General features: G+C 36.7%; 1 protein-coding gene across 7 annotated transcripts in view; it reads left to right on the top strand.

The window, feature by feature from the left end:
• Window positions 1-18,963, top strand: part of LOC134650185 (3',5'-cyclic-AMP phosphodiesterase) — a 577,846-nt gene that overhangs the window by 202,467 nt on the left and 356,416 nt on the right. Inside the window, exon 1 of one of the 7 annotated variants that reach the window (XM_063505098.1) lies at window positions 518-700. The exons of 5 other annotated variants lie outside the window; for them this stretch is intronic. The gene's annotated coding sequence lies outside the window, so the exon portion shown is untranslated. Of the gene's footprint in view, window positions 1-517; window positions 708-18,963 lie in introns of those variants that run through there. One more of the 7 variants, XM_063505097.1, reaches the window with a different exon arrangement.

Genomic DNA, 18,963 nt, shown 5'->3' with positions numbered 1-18,963 from the left:
TTTTTTTTCTATTTTTGTGTGAAAATCTTAATGCAGTTCACAGAATACATCTACTTACCAAGTTTCAACAGTATAGTTCTTATAGTTTCGGAGAAAAGTGGCTGTGACATACGGACGGACAGACAGACGGACAGACGGACAGACGGACCTTCATGGGCGAGTCCGACTCGCACTTGGCCGCTTTTTTTCAGTTATTTATATGGTGGGTATCACGATGAGTATCACGGTGGTAGCGCCACACGAACATACCTTATTTTTATCCCTAATCGCGGTTTTAACTTTGAGCATACTACTTGTAAAGTCACTTGGCCGTAATATTGCTGGCAACGAATGCTCATTTCACGGCAGGTTGGTCGTTACTTTTAGGTTTAGGGTTTATTTATTTATATTTATTTTCGATATATGGATTCAGACTGCTCAGGTTTAACAGTGGAGGCTACAGCCACCGCGATCACTATCCGCCGCCGCTCATGGTTTGCCGCCGCCGGCGAGTTTGCGAGCGGTTCACACGCACCAGGCGAGCAGTCCTCTTCTAGCCGCGAGTGAGCGCGCAGCCAGCGGCGCGGCTCCGCTCAGCACATGCTCACGAAATGTCACCTACCTTCCTAAATCGGCAATAACATCCGACTATCCCGTACCGCCGAAACGCACCATTAGTGCGCGGTGGTTTCATAGTGTGAAGTTCAAGTGTTCATAGGTAGTGTGATGTTTATAACCAACCTTGTTATTGTTATTTTTTAGTTTCCTTTGCCGGTGTTGGTAATTAGAAGTGTGTATGTTGTGTTTCGGCCACGCTTCGTTTACTTCTTAAGTAAAACAGGAAATAGCTGAGCAGCGATGCTACCGAGTGTGCCTATAAGTATTCATACCTGTGTAATTAAATTTGAACATGAGGTCTTGAATCCGGTTTTTTGTTTACGGATCGGGTTGACCTTGGCGGTAAGTCGCACATTAGGAACTATATTAATAAATTAATTATATACCATTTGTATTCTGCATACAGCTTTGGTATTGTATAAATGAATCGTCCATTATCGTATCAAGTGTATTAGCAGAAGTCAATCAGTCTGCCATATACCAATTGAAGTTTAATATATGTGCAAATATAGTAACTAACGATATATCGTTAAACAATGCTTAAGTGGTAATTGTGATTGTTTTGTTATTGTTTATGTAACAGTAGGATGATTATACATGTTTCTCATTGTTACATGTAGGTACAGAAAATGTATAGGTAAATGTGAAATGTTATCCTTTTATCAAACGATTGAAAAATGCTTTAAGTATTCGAAGCTAGTTGCACTATCAGTTTACCATTAATGATAAAAACTAAAATGTAAACACATAGGTACATATTTCGATAGGTAGATATGCATTTACAATTCTACAAGAAATCACGTTTTTTTCTTTAACTTTAGGCCAGGCATCTATTGTCCTTCAAAAAATTAATACCTACATATTCATACACCCAATAAACTTTTCGAAATTTCTGAATTTAGTGATTAATGATATATTTCATGGCAAATAAGTACATATACGCGCGAAAATCATAATTGAATGCAAGCAAGGAAGTAAATCACAAAATATATGTAGATGAGAACTGATAGCAGCCTACATAATATTAGAATCGCCGCGGGCGAGTACGTGCGCTCGACCATAGAGAAATATAGTAGGACAAGAGTGCTCCCTCCATACATCAGTTAGACTATTAATTTCAGTGTCTACATCTAGCATCGAGTAGCGGAACTATCAGTACTGCTACTAGACAATAGATGTAGCACCGACCGGAAAGTCTTATCTCAACAGCATAAGACTTTCCGGTCGGTGCTACATCTATTGTCAAGTAGCAGTACTGATAGTTCCGCTACTCGATGCTAGATGCTAATAGTCTTTTTGGTACTAAAACTGATGTATGGAGTGAGCAATCTATGTATTTTTTTCTCTATGGCTCGACGCTCGTGTTACGAACAGCCCGCTTCCATAGAACGCAAATATACGAGTATGTTACACAGATTAAAACTGCCACGAACAACAAACAAACAACTGATTGGAACATTGGTCCTTTTTTTTCCAACTTTTGAATTCGTGAAATTTGAACGAAAATTAATTAAATTTTAATTCCATTTAAGGCTCAACAAAAGCGAAAATTATTAACAAGGCATAAACTTTATCTGTAATTTAATTATTTTGAAAGGTCGTCATTTTGTACTCTTCACGACTTTGTTTCTAAAACAAGCAGTTTATGTCATTGAATTGGAACTATACAACAACATACAACAAGTCTGGTTCTTTGACTATAAAAGCCAGTGCTTATAGTTCGTTTTGTTTAGCATTAGAAGTAAACAATCTTGATGTGTCTTTTAATTGAAAAACAGATTTTAAAAATAAGTTACGGCAAATATGTAACAATTATGAATCTAATACGATCATTTATATTCTTCTGCTTTCATAAGTAATAGTTACTGATTTTTAAAAAGCGTTTTTCAATTAAAAGACATGTCAAGATCGCTTACCTTCTTTCAAGTTCTTTCTAATGCTAAAAAAAACGAACTATAGTTGTAGCAGTTACTCGAACAAATTTTTAAACAACCGTAATCCTGAAAACACACAATACACACGCGACACGACACACACTCGTTCGTTTCTACTATAATTGTATGCGTGCACGTCAACTTAATATAGGTATTTTGTAATTTTTTATTATATCCCTCTCTCATTACCGGTACTCAGGTAGGGTGCCATTCTGAATCCCTAACAACGTGTGTCCTAAAGTCACTTGCCCTAACTGGTTTATCCTAATGGGCACATGCCCTAACGATCAATTGTCATAACGATTATCTATATATATAAATGCAAGTGTCCTGACTGACTGACTGACTGACTGACTGATTCATCAACGCAGAGCCGAAACTACAAAAGCTAGAAAGTTGAAATTTGCACACTAGGTTGCATTTACAAAGTGTACAAGAGATAAGAAGCGATTTTGAAAAATTCAACCCCTAAGGGGGTTAAAAAGGGGATGAAAGGTTGTATGGGGTACAAGTTTTATTTTAAGCTAGCTACTTTGTAAAAATGTATTATATTAAAAAACAAGAAAACTAATTTCAGCGTTTTTAAAAATTCATCCCCCAAGGTGGTGAAAAAGGGGTTGAAAGTTTGTATGGAGATCAAATATTTTTGTGAGTGTGGGACTTGAAACTTTGTATATGGGGATATTATTATAAGACAAGAAAAGTAATTTCAGCGTTTTTGAAAATTCATCCCCTAACAGGGTTAAAAAGGGGTTGAAAGATTGAATCCATTACAAATGCTTTGAAACTTCTTAGAAAGGCATAATAGCCGATTACAAAATAAAGTAATTGCGACGTTTTTGGAAATTCAACCCCTAAGGGGGTTAAAAAGGGGATGAAAGTTCGTCTTGGGGTGCAAACTTCATTTTAAGCTAGGAACTTGAAACTTTTCAAATTGATATTAAATTTAAATACAAGAAAACTAATTTCAGCGTTCTTTAAAATTCATCCCCTAAGGTGGTGAAAAAAGGGTTGAAAGTTTGTATGGATATCAAACATTTTTTCGAGCGCGGGACTTGAATCTTTGTATTTGGGGATATTATTAAAAGACAAGAAAAGTAATTTCAGCCTTTTGTAAAATTCATCCCCTAACAGGGTTAAAAAGAGGTTGAAAGTTTGTATGTGGTTCAAATTTTATTTTAAGCTAGGTACTTGAAAGTTTGTAAAAAGATATATTATTTAAATACAAGAAAAACAATTTCAGCGTTTTTGAAAATTCATCCCCTAAGGTGGTGAAAAAAGGGTTGAAAGTTTGTATGGATATCAAACATTTTTTCGAGCGCGGGACTGGAATCTTTGTATTTGGGGATATTATTAAAAGACAGAAAAGTTATTCAGCGGTTTGTAAAATTCATCTCCTAACAGGGTTAAAAAGAGGTTGAAAGTTTGTATGTGGTTCAAATTTTATTTTAAGCTAGGTACTTGAAAGTTCGTAAAAAGATATATTATTGAAATGCAAGAAAACTAATTTCAGCGTTTTTGAAAGTTCATCCCCTAAGGTGGTGAAAAAAGGGTTGAAAGTTTGTATGGATATCAAACATTTTTTCGAGCGCGGGACTGGAATCTTTGTATTTGGGGATATTATGAAAACACAGGAAAAGTGATTTCAGCGTTTTGTAAAATTCATCCCCTAACAGGGTTAAAAAGAGGTTGAAAGTTTGTATGTGGTTCAAATTTTATTTTAAGCTAGGTACTTGAAAGTTCGTAAAAAGATATGTTATTTAAATACAAGAAATTCTGCGTTTTTGAAAATTCATCCTGTAAGGTGGTAAAAAAGGGGTTGAAAGTTTGTATGGATATCAAACATTTTTTCGAACGCGGGACTTGAATCTTTGTATTTGGGGATATTATTAAAAGATAGGAAAAGTAATTTCAGCGTTTTGTAAAATTCATCCCCTAACAGGGTTAAAAAGGGGTTAAAAGTTTGAATCCATAACAAATGCTTTGAAACTTCTTAGAAAGGCATAATAGCCGAATACAAAATAAAGTAATTGCAACGTTTTTGGAAATTCAAACCCCTAAGGGATTTAAATAGGGGATGAAAGTTCGTCTTGGGGTGCAAATTTTATTTTAAGGTAGGAACTTGAAAATTTGCAAAAAGATATTAAATTTAAACACAAGAAAACTAATTTCAGTGTTTTTGAAAATTCATCCCCTAAGGTGACGAAAAAGGGGTTGAAAGTTTGTATGGATATCAAAAATTTTTTCGAGCGCGGGACTTGAATCTTTGTATTTGGGGATATTATTAGAAGATAACAAGTAATTTCAGCGTTTTGTAAAATTCATCCCCTAACAGGTTTAAAAGGGGGTTGAAAGTTTGTACAGGGTACAAATTTTATTTTAAGCTAGGAACTTGAAACTTTATAAAAAGGTATTATTTTAAAACGGAAAAAAAATAATTTCAGCGTTTTTGAAAATTTATATCTCAAGGTGGTGAAAAAGGGGTTGAAAGTTTGTATGGAGTTCAAACATTTTTGTGAGAACGGGCTTGAATCTTTGTACAGAGGCATATTATTAGAATACAAGAAAAGTAATTTCAGCGTTTTTAAAAATTCATCCCCTAAAATGGTTAAAAAGGGGTTGAAAGTTTATAAAAGGTTCAAATTTTATTTACTTCAAACTTCGTAAATAGGTAGTTAGGTAGTAGGTCTTATTAAATAGAGGACATGAAAATCTTCTAAGGCGGTTGAGAGGGATTATGTCGAGAACAATTTTATTTAGTTAGGGGCTAGAAACTTCGTAGGTTGTGAAAGACAAGTCTCATGCGTTGTATAATATTAATAATTAACAAATGATTAACCGTCCTACTGCAATATTTTGCTGCATAATGTTCTAAGCTAATGTAGAATATATAACCACCAATATATAAATCCACGCGTACGAAGTCGCGGGCAACAGCTAGTTTTCCATAAGTTATGTAAGGTTCTGAAAAATGGTTAGGTTTTAGAACTTGCTGCCACAAAAGTGGGTTAGGTTAGGGTTAGAACTGCGACCCTCGCAAAAAAGAAAATATGTTTAATAACATTAGGATAAGTAATCAATAATTAGGGAAACCTAAATTAGGGTTTTTAGTGTTAGGACAACTGATCATTATGACAAACAATATTAAGGAATTCAAAGATAGGAGAAAAGACTAAGGATTCAGATATAGATCCCTAGGTAATATGCGATATTTCAACTTGGTAGTCTAGGAATTATTTTTGCTTGATATTAAAACTGGGTAACAAATGCCTGGCCATGCCGCCTCCTCCCGGTACGGGAAGAAAAGGCCGGCCCAGGAAGCGATGGCTTGATGTCGTTAAGGAGGACATGCGTGCCAACGGACTCGCCACCAGGGACGCCGAAGATCGGGCAAAGTGGACACGAAGGAGTCGAAAGGCGGACCCCGGGTCCTCGCGCCCCGCGCGGGGGCACAGCTGGGATTGACGCCAGGATGATGATGATGATGATTAAAACTCCAAAAAATAAACCATAGTAAAATCTGAACACACAAAAGTAAGCTTTAAATTATTATTATTATTATTATTGCAGAATTTATCTCCTTTTATAAATAAAAATGCAAATAAGTGACCTAGTTACAATATGAAGTTGTTTCAAATAATAGTTTCCCCTGGCATTCTTGTTTCCCACACACATGAAGGCAGATTTCGAAACAATGTGCATGGCTACTTACTCTGACTCTGATCTGACACACAAGTTTTGTAAGAGAAAAATGCAGTAATATTGTATGAGTGGAATATTATTGACGTTGATAATATAAAGGATATTTTATTCATGTAAGTAGGCATATCACAATGCGCTTATGAACGTCAAATAAAGCTACACCGGCTCCAACCCTACACCTCTGCCTCGAGAAGATTTAAATCCCCCCCAATTGGAGGAAGGTATCCCAATATGGGACCGGCAACAAACCGTTGTGTTCCTTTACGGGCACATATTAACAGTTGCACATTTTGCGAGTGGTCAGCTCTTCCAACTCCAGCCCCTTTACTTTGTCCGATTCTTATCCATTTCGCTGCCGCTCTTTAGACGTTTCCAAAATCAAAATTACCTACAGCTAGGAAACAAATCAAATTATTTTATTGAATACTTGTAGCTCAAAAAGCGGCCAAGTTAAAGTGGGACTGGGCTGGTCATATCTGCCGCATGCCGAATGACTTATGGGCCAAGATAACCACGGAGTGGGTGCCCCGTGAGTCGAACCGGGGATCCGGCAGACCTCGTCGGCGATGGCGGGATAACTTAGATTCCTTTTTGAGAGACTGGCCAGACGCAGCTCAAAATCGGGAGGAGTGGAAGAAGAGGGGGGAGGCTTTTGCCCAGCAGTGGGACACAATAGGCTCGCAATAATAATAATAACTTGTATTTTGTGCTTTTTAAGAAGTCACACTACTCCAGTAATTCCAGTATCTATTTCGGTTTAAAGGATGACTCACGCCAGACCGGATCGGGTCCGTGCCAAAGCGTCCGACATGTCATTTTCTATGACGACTGATGGGTGATCACGTGGTGCTTTCCATAGATACTGAAGCTCCGGCCCGGCCCCAGCCCGGTCTAGCGTGATCAGCCTTAAAAAAGAACTTAATTTTGAATAGCATATTTGTTAGGTATGTTAATCGTACCACTATTCATCAAGCATTATGAAATTGTTTATACTTAATTACTTATTAAGATTGTAAAATAAAAATTGAGTGTTATGAATGTTATTATAATATGATACCGTAAAAATTATATTAATTAGACGCATAAAATCGAAATTAAGAAAGAATCGGAGAAGCGTAAAGCAGCCACTCACTGAGCGCAGCTCTGCTTTTTGTCATACAACATTCATACTTTAGCTTGACTTTTCCGACCACCACGCAGATTAAAGCAGATAATAAATTGCTTTGCGCGTGCGCATCCACATCCAATGTAAAGACCGCCTCAGCCAGAGTTCAAAGCGCCGCCGCCGATTACGATTTCGAGGTTATAAACAAGTTTATGGGAATCTTTCAATTGCAAGCACACATGCTTTTATTGTGTTCTCTAAATTATAAATCTCTTTTTGTTAACAATTCTTCGCATAATTTCATTTCGTCATACTATTAAGTAACAAATGTAGGTACTCAAAAATAGTTAATGAACTTAATGTTAATCTGTTAATTGAGCCAGCTGATTGATTTGCTTAAACGTTCAAGAAGTTTGTAAAATTAAATTATCGGCCAAAAGTCGAGTGAAATTCGGCAAACAGGCAGAACTGTCAGAAAGAAAAACCTTTTTAGCTGGCAGTAAAACTACTAACAGATTATTTGATGATAAGCAAAAGCGAGAAGGAATGTTACATGTTGGCGGCTACGCGCCAGATCGTAAATCGGTCAATAAAGTCTAGCCAGTAGAAAGAAACACGTGTCAGATCCTGCCCTTTTGATACATGCCAGGTATAGCCTAAATTCTTCCTCCTGTTGTAATAAATCAGCCCACAACCTTCAAAGATCTAAGTACCTTAAATTAACCCCCCAGAGAAAGTTTACTGCTATAAATTTAACTTGACTCTTGTTTCAGCCTGGCGTAACTAAATTAAAAATACTATGTCCAAAAAAGTTACATTTCTCACAGGCCAACTTGCATTATTAAGACTTTTTCCTTAATGTGAGCCTGTTCAATATTTACAAGGGATTGGTATTAAGTAAGATTTATATGCTTGGATTAATTTGGAAGGGTGTACAGGTCAGGAATTCAGCTGATCAGTAGGGATCGGGTGGCAATAAATCAGAATCAAACAAACTGATTTTGAAGAAGTACGTCCGAATATTTTCTGGTGTAACCCTTATCAAAGTCAAGCCACATTATGTGACTGTTATATGCTGTTGTACATAGTGTCTTTATTATACATAGGTACTGATTTTGGCCATATCATGCAGCCACTTATTTTCCCACTTCTTTGAATATATACTTATTGGTAGAGTTTCATTTAAGCACTATACTATCAGATCTACTCGTTTACGTCACCTCAGAGGGTTTCGAAAATATCTTTGGTATTTCTTATATGTATTATTGTTTTTAGGCTTTGCGAATATTATTAATGATTTCTAAGAGCAGCAACAATCATAATATACGTATCACCATCAGCTTCGTTTGAAGAAGTGTGGGAAATTTTAAGTAAGCATCTTAAGATCTTAAACTGACAAAATATTTAGCTTTATCCCCAGATTTATTAATTCAAAGTCATTCACCTTCTTATTGGAGCACATCGATCTACGAATGCTCAATGTGCGTTCAAGCATTTTAAAACTCCGTCTGTTGGAGTAATCTTTAAGAGACCGGGAACGATATACGGTCACGATAATCTCCTCAAGATCCAAAGTGAATCGCTGAACGTCCACGACCTGTTTCAATAGCAATTTCAAGTCCAGGGGATTACGAATATATTCAAAACCGAAACCGTGACTTGGGTGCTGAATAAGAACTTAAGAGTTGGGTAGGTAGGGCGAATGATAATTTGATTTTAATGTAAATGTCTGAAAATACGGGTAAATTTTTACAAGGTTTTGTTTCCCTATTTCTCATCTGGCTTGGTGTCTGCTAGTAATCAAATCTTCCTAGTTAAATTTAATGGTATTCAATTGAGTTAAGATTAACCCTTTAACCGCCAGAGTCTGATATATAAAGCATTACATATCCAGCTCACTTCGCCACAGTCTGATAAATAAGACAAAGATCTGATTTGGTTTTTACAGCACATTTATAACTCCCGTAACTATGCCAACCTTACTCTGCGTGGTACAATTACTGTCGGTGGCGACACGAGCACGCTCGATCAAAAATTGCTGGCGGTTAAAAGGTTAATAATTAACCTTTGACTTGCCGCGTTATTTGTTACCTATTTTTTTCCGTGTTAGGCATGTTCATTTTTATTTCATTTATTGTATGAGCGTATCAAGTACCTAATGAAATAAATATACAATTTTATTTCAAAGTAAGTGCCTGGTCGTGGAAAAAGTATTGTATGCAACGTTGTTTAACTGAGTCAAAAAATACTCGTGGCCTCTTTATTAACAATTTTCGGCTTCGCCTCAAATTGTTACTCACGCCGCTCGCCTTTATTGACCTTTCTTAAACAACGGTTGCATAAAATACTACCTACCTATTACAAGTTCGACAATATGTTGAAAAAAATTCGCATCAAAACAAACTTACTTGCAGATGCTTGTTCATTTGTAGACTTGCCCCTGTATTTAAAACATAAAATACCTACCTCTAGTAACTAAAACGTGTTCATATACTCATACGTTTCATAGTTAAAGTCCTTGTACAGAAAAAAAACCGGCCAAGTGCGAGTCGGACTCGCGCACGGAGGGTTCCGCACCATCAACAAAAAATAGAGCAAAAAAATCGTGTTTGTTGTATGGGAGCCCCCCTTAAATATTTATTTTATTTTTAGTATTTGTTGTTATAGCGGCAACAGAGATACATCATTTGTGAAAATTTCAACTGTCTAGCTATCGCGGTACATGAGATACAGCCTGGTGACAGACGGACGGACGGATGGACAGCGAAGTCTTAGTAATAGGGTCCCGTTTTTTACCCTTTGGGTACGGAACCCTAATAAAAAGTAAGATGCTCCATTGAACGCAAGACTAAATATGAAGCGCCGTATTACGCAGTGTCTTCTATTATGTATATGTGTATATATGCATATAGCGTTTACCCCATTATACAGGGTGTTTCCTGTAACAGGAGCAATAAATTAAACTGTAGGCTGTACTCCTCAAACTGACCAACATTTGTTCAGCAACTTTTGAAAATAACTAATGTTTTGATTTTTATTACACTTTAAAGTTTATTCTAAGACGCAATGTATTGCAAATTTTGTTATGTTTAAAGCGTGACAAGCAACGTCAAACACACTGATGTCAGCCTGTCAGCGTACATTGAAGGCAATATTTATTTTGTATGAAAAAGAGGAAGTCTAATGGATTCATAATTTTTAAAAGTTGCAGAACAAATGTTCGTCAGTTTGAGGAGTACAGCCTTTAGTTGAATTTATTGCTCCTGTTACAGGAAGCACCCTGTATATTATGTAATTGCTGCGTAAACATTGTTTCGGTATATTATAAGTTTCAGTGTGGTTGATTCCTATTGCCGTTTATAATTCAGTTTGCTTTTATGGACCTAGAAAAACGAATTGTTATTTAAGTTATGCCATAGAGAAATATAGTAATACAAGAGTGCTCACTCCATACATCAGTCAGACTATTAATTTCAGTGTCTACATCTAGCATCGAGTAGCGGAACTATCAGTACTGCTACTAGACAATAGATGTAGCAGTACTGATAGTTCCGCTACTCGATGCTAGATGCTAATAGTCTTTTTGGTACTAAAACTGATGTATGGAGTGAGCAATCTATGTATTTTCTTCTCTATGGTAATGCATAATTTTCTGCATTGAATGCAATCTTATAAAGCCGATGATCGTGCTAGCATTGATTATTTCGCATGAACGCGTTAATCGCCGACATAGAAACAATGCATTATGACGCTTCGTATCGGGTTAGGTTATTTCGTTTAGTACTAAGGATAATAAAATATAGGTAGGACAGATATTGCTTTGAGAATGTATGATGTTGCTTATAAACTATTAACGTAAATAATAATGATAATAACATTGACGTATAATATCTAAGGGCTAATGGGGCACTAAACATCGTACTAGTTCAGCGGTGCTACCCACGAATTCCAGCCAATCGTGCAGTCTAACGCGACTAGTTGCGACCAATAGCGGGCGTAATGCGAACTCGTCAACCAATCGTGCGCGTGATGCGAACTCATCAACCAATCGCGTTGTAGCGATTTCACACCGCTGTACTGGCCCCTGTCATGCCTCATTATCATTGCCCGTAAAGCCAGTCCCTAGATATAATACGTCAATGGATAATAATTATCTCTGTCCTGTATTTATATAGACCAAGTACAACACAATAGAGTACACTTTACACTTATTGGTTTTCCAACTTCCGATTAAACCATGTTTTTTATTACTTACGAGTATATACATTGGTAAAATAGTATAGTGCTTAAAATCATCATTGCGTCACAAAGAAGTGCCTAAGTCTAATTAGGTATTAATTGAAGCCGCTTAGCCTAACGGAATGATTGTAGAATAGGTATTGAAAAAGTTGTTTCGAGAAGGTTTAAAGGAAAAATAAGTAACAAGGGTGTAATAAGAAGTAATGTACGGAAATATGGAACAATCTGAACAGAGAAGAAAATAGAGTCGTTATTACCTATCTTACAAACTTTTTATCATTGAACATTGTTTATAAAATCAATAACTAATAAGTATATCGGAAATGTGATGTTTATTATGCCATTTTATTTCGTTTATAATTCTCACACTTGATCGATACTTTCTACCATATACAATTTTGATTACTGGTCAATAACTTAATAATTATAGATACGACAATCAGGGATTGGATACCGGTATTTTTTGTATGGGAACGGAAACGGTATTTTTTCGTTCTTTGCTAATTACTTCATTTCTAAATGGGCAATCTAATAATACGAAGTCGTAACCTAAAAACGCAACTGAGTGCTACATTTCGAGTATAAAATAATTCGAAAAATATGGTTATTTCTATGTTTTTGCAAAAAACCGGTTCCGATCCCTGACGACAATATAATCTGGCGGTCTAGCATGGGTTGCGGTCCTCGTCTCGCGCGCGACTCCATAATTGAAGTCGCGCAAGAAGTATGGAGTCGCGCGCGAGAACGCAACTCATGCTAGACCGCCTGATGTTGTCAATTTCTTCTTTTTAACCGCCTTCAAAAAAAAAGGAGGTTCTCAGTTTGACCCGTATGTATGTATGTATGTATATTTGTTCGCGATTATCTCGCGTTTGGCTGAACCGATTTTGATGCGGTTTTCGGAAAAGTGTTTCTTACATTCTGGAGAAGGTTTTAGTATACATAGATCTGAGCTGATGCTGAACCCTGGCTGTACCCAGTGGAACTCAGGTTTGATGCAACATAGGCTCACGCTGTTTTGGTCATCCGACACGCCTTGATGAGCACTTGGGAGAGCAGTACCCAAGATAGAGCTGATGCTGAACCCTGGCTGTACCTAGTGGAACTCAGGTTTGGTGCAACATAGGCCCACGCGATTTTGGTCATACGTCACATCTTGATGAGCACTTGGGAGAGCAGTACCCAAGATAGAGCTGATGCTGAACCCTGGCTGTACCTAGTGGAACTCAGGTTTGGTGCAACATAGGCCCACGCGATTTTGGTCATTTGTCACATCTTGATGAGCACTTGGGAGAGCAGTATCCAAGACAGAGCTGATGCTGAACCCTTGCTGTACCCAGTGGAACTCAGGTTTGGTGCACCATAGGCCCACGCTATTTTGGCCATCCGTCACATCTTGATGAGCACTTGGGAGAGCAGTACTCGAAATAGAGCTGATGCTGAACCCTGGCTGTACCTAGTGGAACTCAGGTTTGGTGGACATAGGCCCACGCTATTTTGGTCCTGCGTCACATCTTGATCAGCACTTGGGAGAGCAGTACCCAAGATAGAGCTGATGCTGAACCCTGGCTGTACCCAGTGGAACTCAGGTTTGGTACAACATAGGCCCACGCTATTTAGGTCATCCGTCACATCTTGATGAGCACTTGGGAGAGCAGTACACGAAATAGAGCTGATGCTGAACCCTGGCTGTACCTAGTGGAACTCAGGTTTGGTGCAACATAGGCCCACGCGATTTTGGTCATCCGTCATATCTTGATGAGCACTTGGGAGAGCAGTACCCAAGATAGAGCTGATGCTGAACCCTGGCTGTACCCAGTGGAACTCAGGTTTGGTGCAACATAGGCCCACGCTATTTAGGTCATCCGTCACATCTTGATGAGCACTTGGGAGAGCAGTACCCGAAATAGAGCTGATGCTGAACCCTGGCTGTACCTAGTGGAACTCAGGTTTGGTGCAACATAGGCCCACGCTATTTTGGTCATCCGTCACATCTTGATGAGCACTTGGGAGAGCAGTACCCAAGATAGAGCTGATGCTAAACCCTTGCTGTACCTAGTGGAACTCAGGTTTGGTGCAACATAGGCCCACGCTATTTTGGTCATCCGTCACATCTTGATGAGCACTTGGGAGAGCAGTACCCAAGATAAAGCTGACGCTGAACCCTTGCTGTACCTAGTGGAACTCAGGTTTGGTGCATCATAGGCACACTTTGTTTTGGTTAACCGACTTGTCGTCGTGTGCCTATGTTGCAGAGTTCCACTAGGTGGGTCGATAAACTTTTTTCTAACTGCCTTTAAAAAAAGGACGTTCTCAGTTTGACCCGTATGTATGTATGTATGTATGTTTGTTCGTGATTATCTTGCGTTTGGTTGAACCGATTTTGATGCGGTTTTCAGAAAAGTGTTACATTCTGCAGAAGGTTTTAGTGTACAGTACATGGATGGTTTGAAAAACCAATTGGACCCCGTAGGTGGCCATGCTATCCGTATACCTACCAACAAATTTAAGTTGCTGAAACCGATTTAGATAAAATAGTGGGAGTGGGAGTGGGAGGCAGACTCGGACTGGGACTGGGAATGGGAGTGGGAGGAATATACATACAAATCGTTTAGCACCAAAACGTCATATTATGTTGTGTCGCGATTATCGTCGAGTTAGGTCATCACCAACATTAGTAGGTAGTTACTAGCCCAATATTAAATGGAGAGCCTAACAAACATATTTTAGCCCAAAACCTAAAATAAATGAAGTACCTACCTATCACTAAAAAGTAAAAAATAAAATAAAATAAATAAAAAAGAATTAAAAAATTAAAAATAAACAAAAATAAAACCAAAATAAAATAACTTAATATAATATCTTTTTTAAAAAAAGGGAACCGCCTTCAAAAAACCAACCCACTGAAAAGTACAAAATAATTTTTATATGGCACCCCTTTACGTGTCCAGTCCCTATCCCGTCGTAAAGCAAATTTTTGCCAAAAAGTAATTAATACCTAATAATAAGAAAAATGATAATCATCCGGGTAATTACTTAGTTTTTGAAGGCGGTGCCAAACCAACAAAAACAATCTTTACTACCAATCAGAAAAAAAATACGAGTACGTAGTACCTACAAAAACTAAATTAATGAGTAAACTAAGTATGTCTTTATAATGCAAGTAAGTGCAGCATTCTTCGTTGTCTAAAATATCGGTTCTCAAAAATTTTGGTTTGGCACCGACTTCAAAAACTAAGTAATTACCCGGATGATTATTAATTTTCTTATTATTAGATATTAATTACTTTTTGGCAAAAATTTGCTTTACGACGGGATAGGGACTGGACACGTAAAGGGGTGCCATATAAAAATTATTTTGTACTTTTCAGTGGGTTGGTTTTTTGAAGGCGGTTCCCTTTTTTTAAAAAAGATATTATATTAAGTTATTTTATTTTTCTTTTGTCAATTATTTCTCAACTATCAAATATCAACATAGACTACACATATGTATATTGACGACAAAAGTACGATCTACAAATATTATAAACAGTGTTGTCTAAGGGTGGAATCACATCTGTCAGCATCGAGCCGCATTTTATATATGAGAAATCGCTCGTTAGTATACATACATAATTTCTACATAATTTCTAAATGTTGGCACTACTTGACGAAAAAGTGTATGTTTTAGAGAAATCAATCATTGAATCGTTATTAATTGTATAATAAAAAATACCTAGGCGTATCATAGACAATGAGTTTCTGCCATCAGGCCCATTGGTCTCTCCATCTATTATATAAGTTCAACTGTTCAAAGTCGTAGTCGCCATATATTCAAGGCACGCTCGGAAGATCTTACTTCTTCATATCGTTTCATTTGGGATTTGAGATCCCTGTGTAACTGTGTGTCCCGGCTTTAAGCCTTCCCAATCTTTGTTTACATTTTTAGTCGTCCTTTGAGTAAAATTACAATTTCATTATCAGTACCCATATGTTTCAGATGCGATGTTTTTACGATTTATAGACACAAAATCATTCAGTTCCGTCCAATATATTTTATTTTATTTATTATTTATCAATTCTATGGCAAATAACTTGGAAAGTCTTCTTAGCGACTATATGCATAATATGAGTTGTTTATTCAATTTCAGACTTAGCTTATAGGCTTTTAGACTTGAGTCCTTTAAATTATAAACGAAGTTAAGCCTAGAGTGTTTATGTTTAATTCACTACCATTGAAAATTTATTTGTGCGTGTGAAAATATCGTCATTAACAGATTCAATTGTAACTGGCAACCTCCAACATTTTATAATATAATAATATTTATATTATCCGATAATTTAGAGAGGAACGAGAAGTTAATAAAATCTGCCGTCATAGTTGTCATTGTAAATGCACAATAGTAGTAGGTCGTAAATAAGTTAATAAATATGATTAATTTAACATTACAAAATTTTTATATTTTTCTACCTCTTACACTTACACTAATAGTATTTTTTGTTCGTATATCTTTGTCAATTTTTCACATAAGTAGGTAAAGTTTGCTTTTCCGCGAGCGGGTGTTCTGGAGGGTGTGATCGGATTACTCAATACATAAATGTAACTACTAAAATAAATAATAAAATAAAATGACTACAGACGAGACCACAGTAATTGGTTTCCGAGAAACAATCTCCACTCACTCTGTTTTTGTATTAGGCAATACACCAGCGGAGAATTCGGTATGTAGTTGATGTTTTATTTTAAAAAACGTAAATAAATGTCGTACGTCGGTTAAAATATATAGATACTTTACACTTTGTTTCATCAGTCATCACCTACGTCTAAATAGGCATACTTATAATTTATCAGTATGCTGAATTTAATACGCTGTGTTGAATCTTTTTTATGTTGGTATACATACCGCGGCGGTACATTAATACTGCGGTTTTGTAGATATGCCTGGATATAAAATTATATAAGCAAGAAATCAGCAATCTGCATGCAATAAGCTGAAGATGTCACGTAGTAGTCGTTGACTGTGATCCGGTATTGAACGCCCAGGGTCACCAGGTCTTCATACATGTAATATCTTATCTTATATTTGAGAGTCACGTTTTTTTTATCTTCCATTGTAAGCAGGTTATAAAGTTTTGAGCTTCGACAGAGTAAAACTTAAATTAAAGTAATTTTATAACGTAGGTGACTAACTATTTTACGGTTTTCAGCATTAGAAAGATTTGAGAACGAGGCTTGCAATACACAAAAGGATCCTTGATTCCATGTATGGTTTTCAAAGTCCCTTGTTTTTGAACGACACGTCTAGCCACACTATGCAGATTTTCTCCAAATTACTTGTATACAGGAGGTACCCTATCCTACCCAATTTTTTTTTTGTAGATATGTAAATAATCTAATGCGTGTTGATTTAATGGCTAAACTGTACATCGATTTGCGGTTTTTCTTAGGAATTGGGTCCATACGGCGTCCACTATAGCCCTTCTTCCTCCCCTACCTATGTCAATAACTATTATGCTAGATTTTCTTTAGTTTCCCACCATTAGATAAATGTTTGAATATCAGCAGAATTTTGCGGTCAGTTTTCAGAAGTCGTTTGGCCAGTTTTATACTGATTTCCCGACACTCGAATACGTTATCGTGTGATGAAAATGGTGACGCGTCGCATGAATACCACTTATCGGCGTCGATGCATTATTCAACGTTTGCCGCCGCCGATCACAAAAATAGTTTGAATTTTAATCCGATTCAGCACATTACGTTTTAAACCGGTTTCGTTTGTACTGTTTGATTGTAGTTTAATAGTAGTATAATTGACTAAGTGTAAATGTTTATTGTATTCGCTAGGTGCACGACTGGTGCTGCCCTCATTTTGGCAGACTTTCTACGTTAAATCTTATGGAGTAAAATTAGTTCAAGCGGCTGCCGCTAGTACTAATGTCAGACATTCCATAAGATTACCTGTGTTTGTGACGATCAGCGCCACTTCCCCCTCCACCGACTGCGCACCTTGCCAATACTCATGGACAAAATTTAGAGGAACGCAAAAAAAGCTCAGTTACTGGATTATAGCGCCTAAAGTAATTTCAAAATGAGTATAATCAAACATTTTTTGTTTTCCTAAAAATTTGTCCGTGAGTGTAGGTAAAAAGGTTATAGGATAAGGTCTGGTTCGACCGATTTGCTTTATTTTAGATCTACTTATCTGTCTTACGTGTTGTCGCTAGTTTCCAAGTTTCCAAGCAGCTAAACCTGTGCTAATGCTATGCGGAATTTCTACTGTTTCAGGTGTTACGGTTGTGTAAAAAATAGCTACGACGTACGAACGTATCTGTATAAGTAATTTGACGTTTTATTTAAACACACTTAAGTTATTACCATTTTTACAAGGCTTTTACGGTACAGTTGTGTCGTCGATTGTCCCCTTGATTTACAAAGTATAAACACTATGGAAAGAGCACTCGTGAATTTATGGAGTGTGGTATATAAATGACAGCCGATAATAGTCGCCATATATCTCTCGAAACTGCTCTAACAGGAAATCTTCCAGTGACTGTGATTAAGTTTATGACTTTGGCTATTGAAGTCAATAAAACAGACATTTTGACGGCATTTCGCAGTGAATAATTCGTTAAGATAAAAGATAGTTTATTCAAGTAGGCATAATTACAATGCGCTTATGAACGTCAAATACGTTTCATAATTATAATATCAGCATTTTATTTTCCTAAATTGATATGTGCAGGTGCACCTCTTTATTCTTTATTCTCACAGACTCAAGTAAGTTTACAGCTTTGCTAAGTCACTTTTACTTAAATTTAGCCAGAAGTTGTTTTTCTTTTGAATGAACGAACTCATTAAAGACTTAGTAGGTAACGTAACACATTAATTTTCTATTTATTACTGTATGAAAATAATGTTATAAGTAGTTTCCAAGTGATCTTCGCTCTTGTCCTAAATGTCCTAATTCGAATCTTGTTGTTAATTTTATATTAAGTAATTGTTTTTTTTTATGGACAATTATGTAATCGGATGCAGACGATGCAGTGTGCCATGAGCCTTTTATTCCCGCGAAACCTTCATGACATAACAACCTTCATGAGCAAGTTGTGTTTTATTTGCAAGAATTTGTAAAATCTAAATGAATTCACACCCTTCACTGCACAAATTTGCACAAATACAATTGCATTGTATATGGTGCAGATTTATTATATTAACATAGATCATACAGTATAATTCAAGTACATACTTGTCTGATATTGATATCCGATATAATAACTATTCGTAAAAGGATACATATATTTATGTAATGGCGTAGATATCGATGCTTTAGAGATAACCGTTATTTGATATACGTGCGAACTGAACTGAAAATTGTACGTAGTTAAATTTCATTCAATTGTGTTATG

The sequence above is a fragment of the Cydia amplana genome, chromosome 8 (genome assembly GCF_948474715.1).
Source record: "Cydia amplana chromosome 8, ilCydAmpl1.1, whole genome shotgun sequence".
In the NCBI taxonomy this organism is placed as follows: domain Eukaryota; kingdom Metazoa; phylum Arthropoda; class Insecta; order Lepidoptera; family Tortricidae; genus Cydia; species Cydia amplana.
This window is presented reverse-complemented; position numbering and strand designations above follow the sequence as displayed.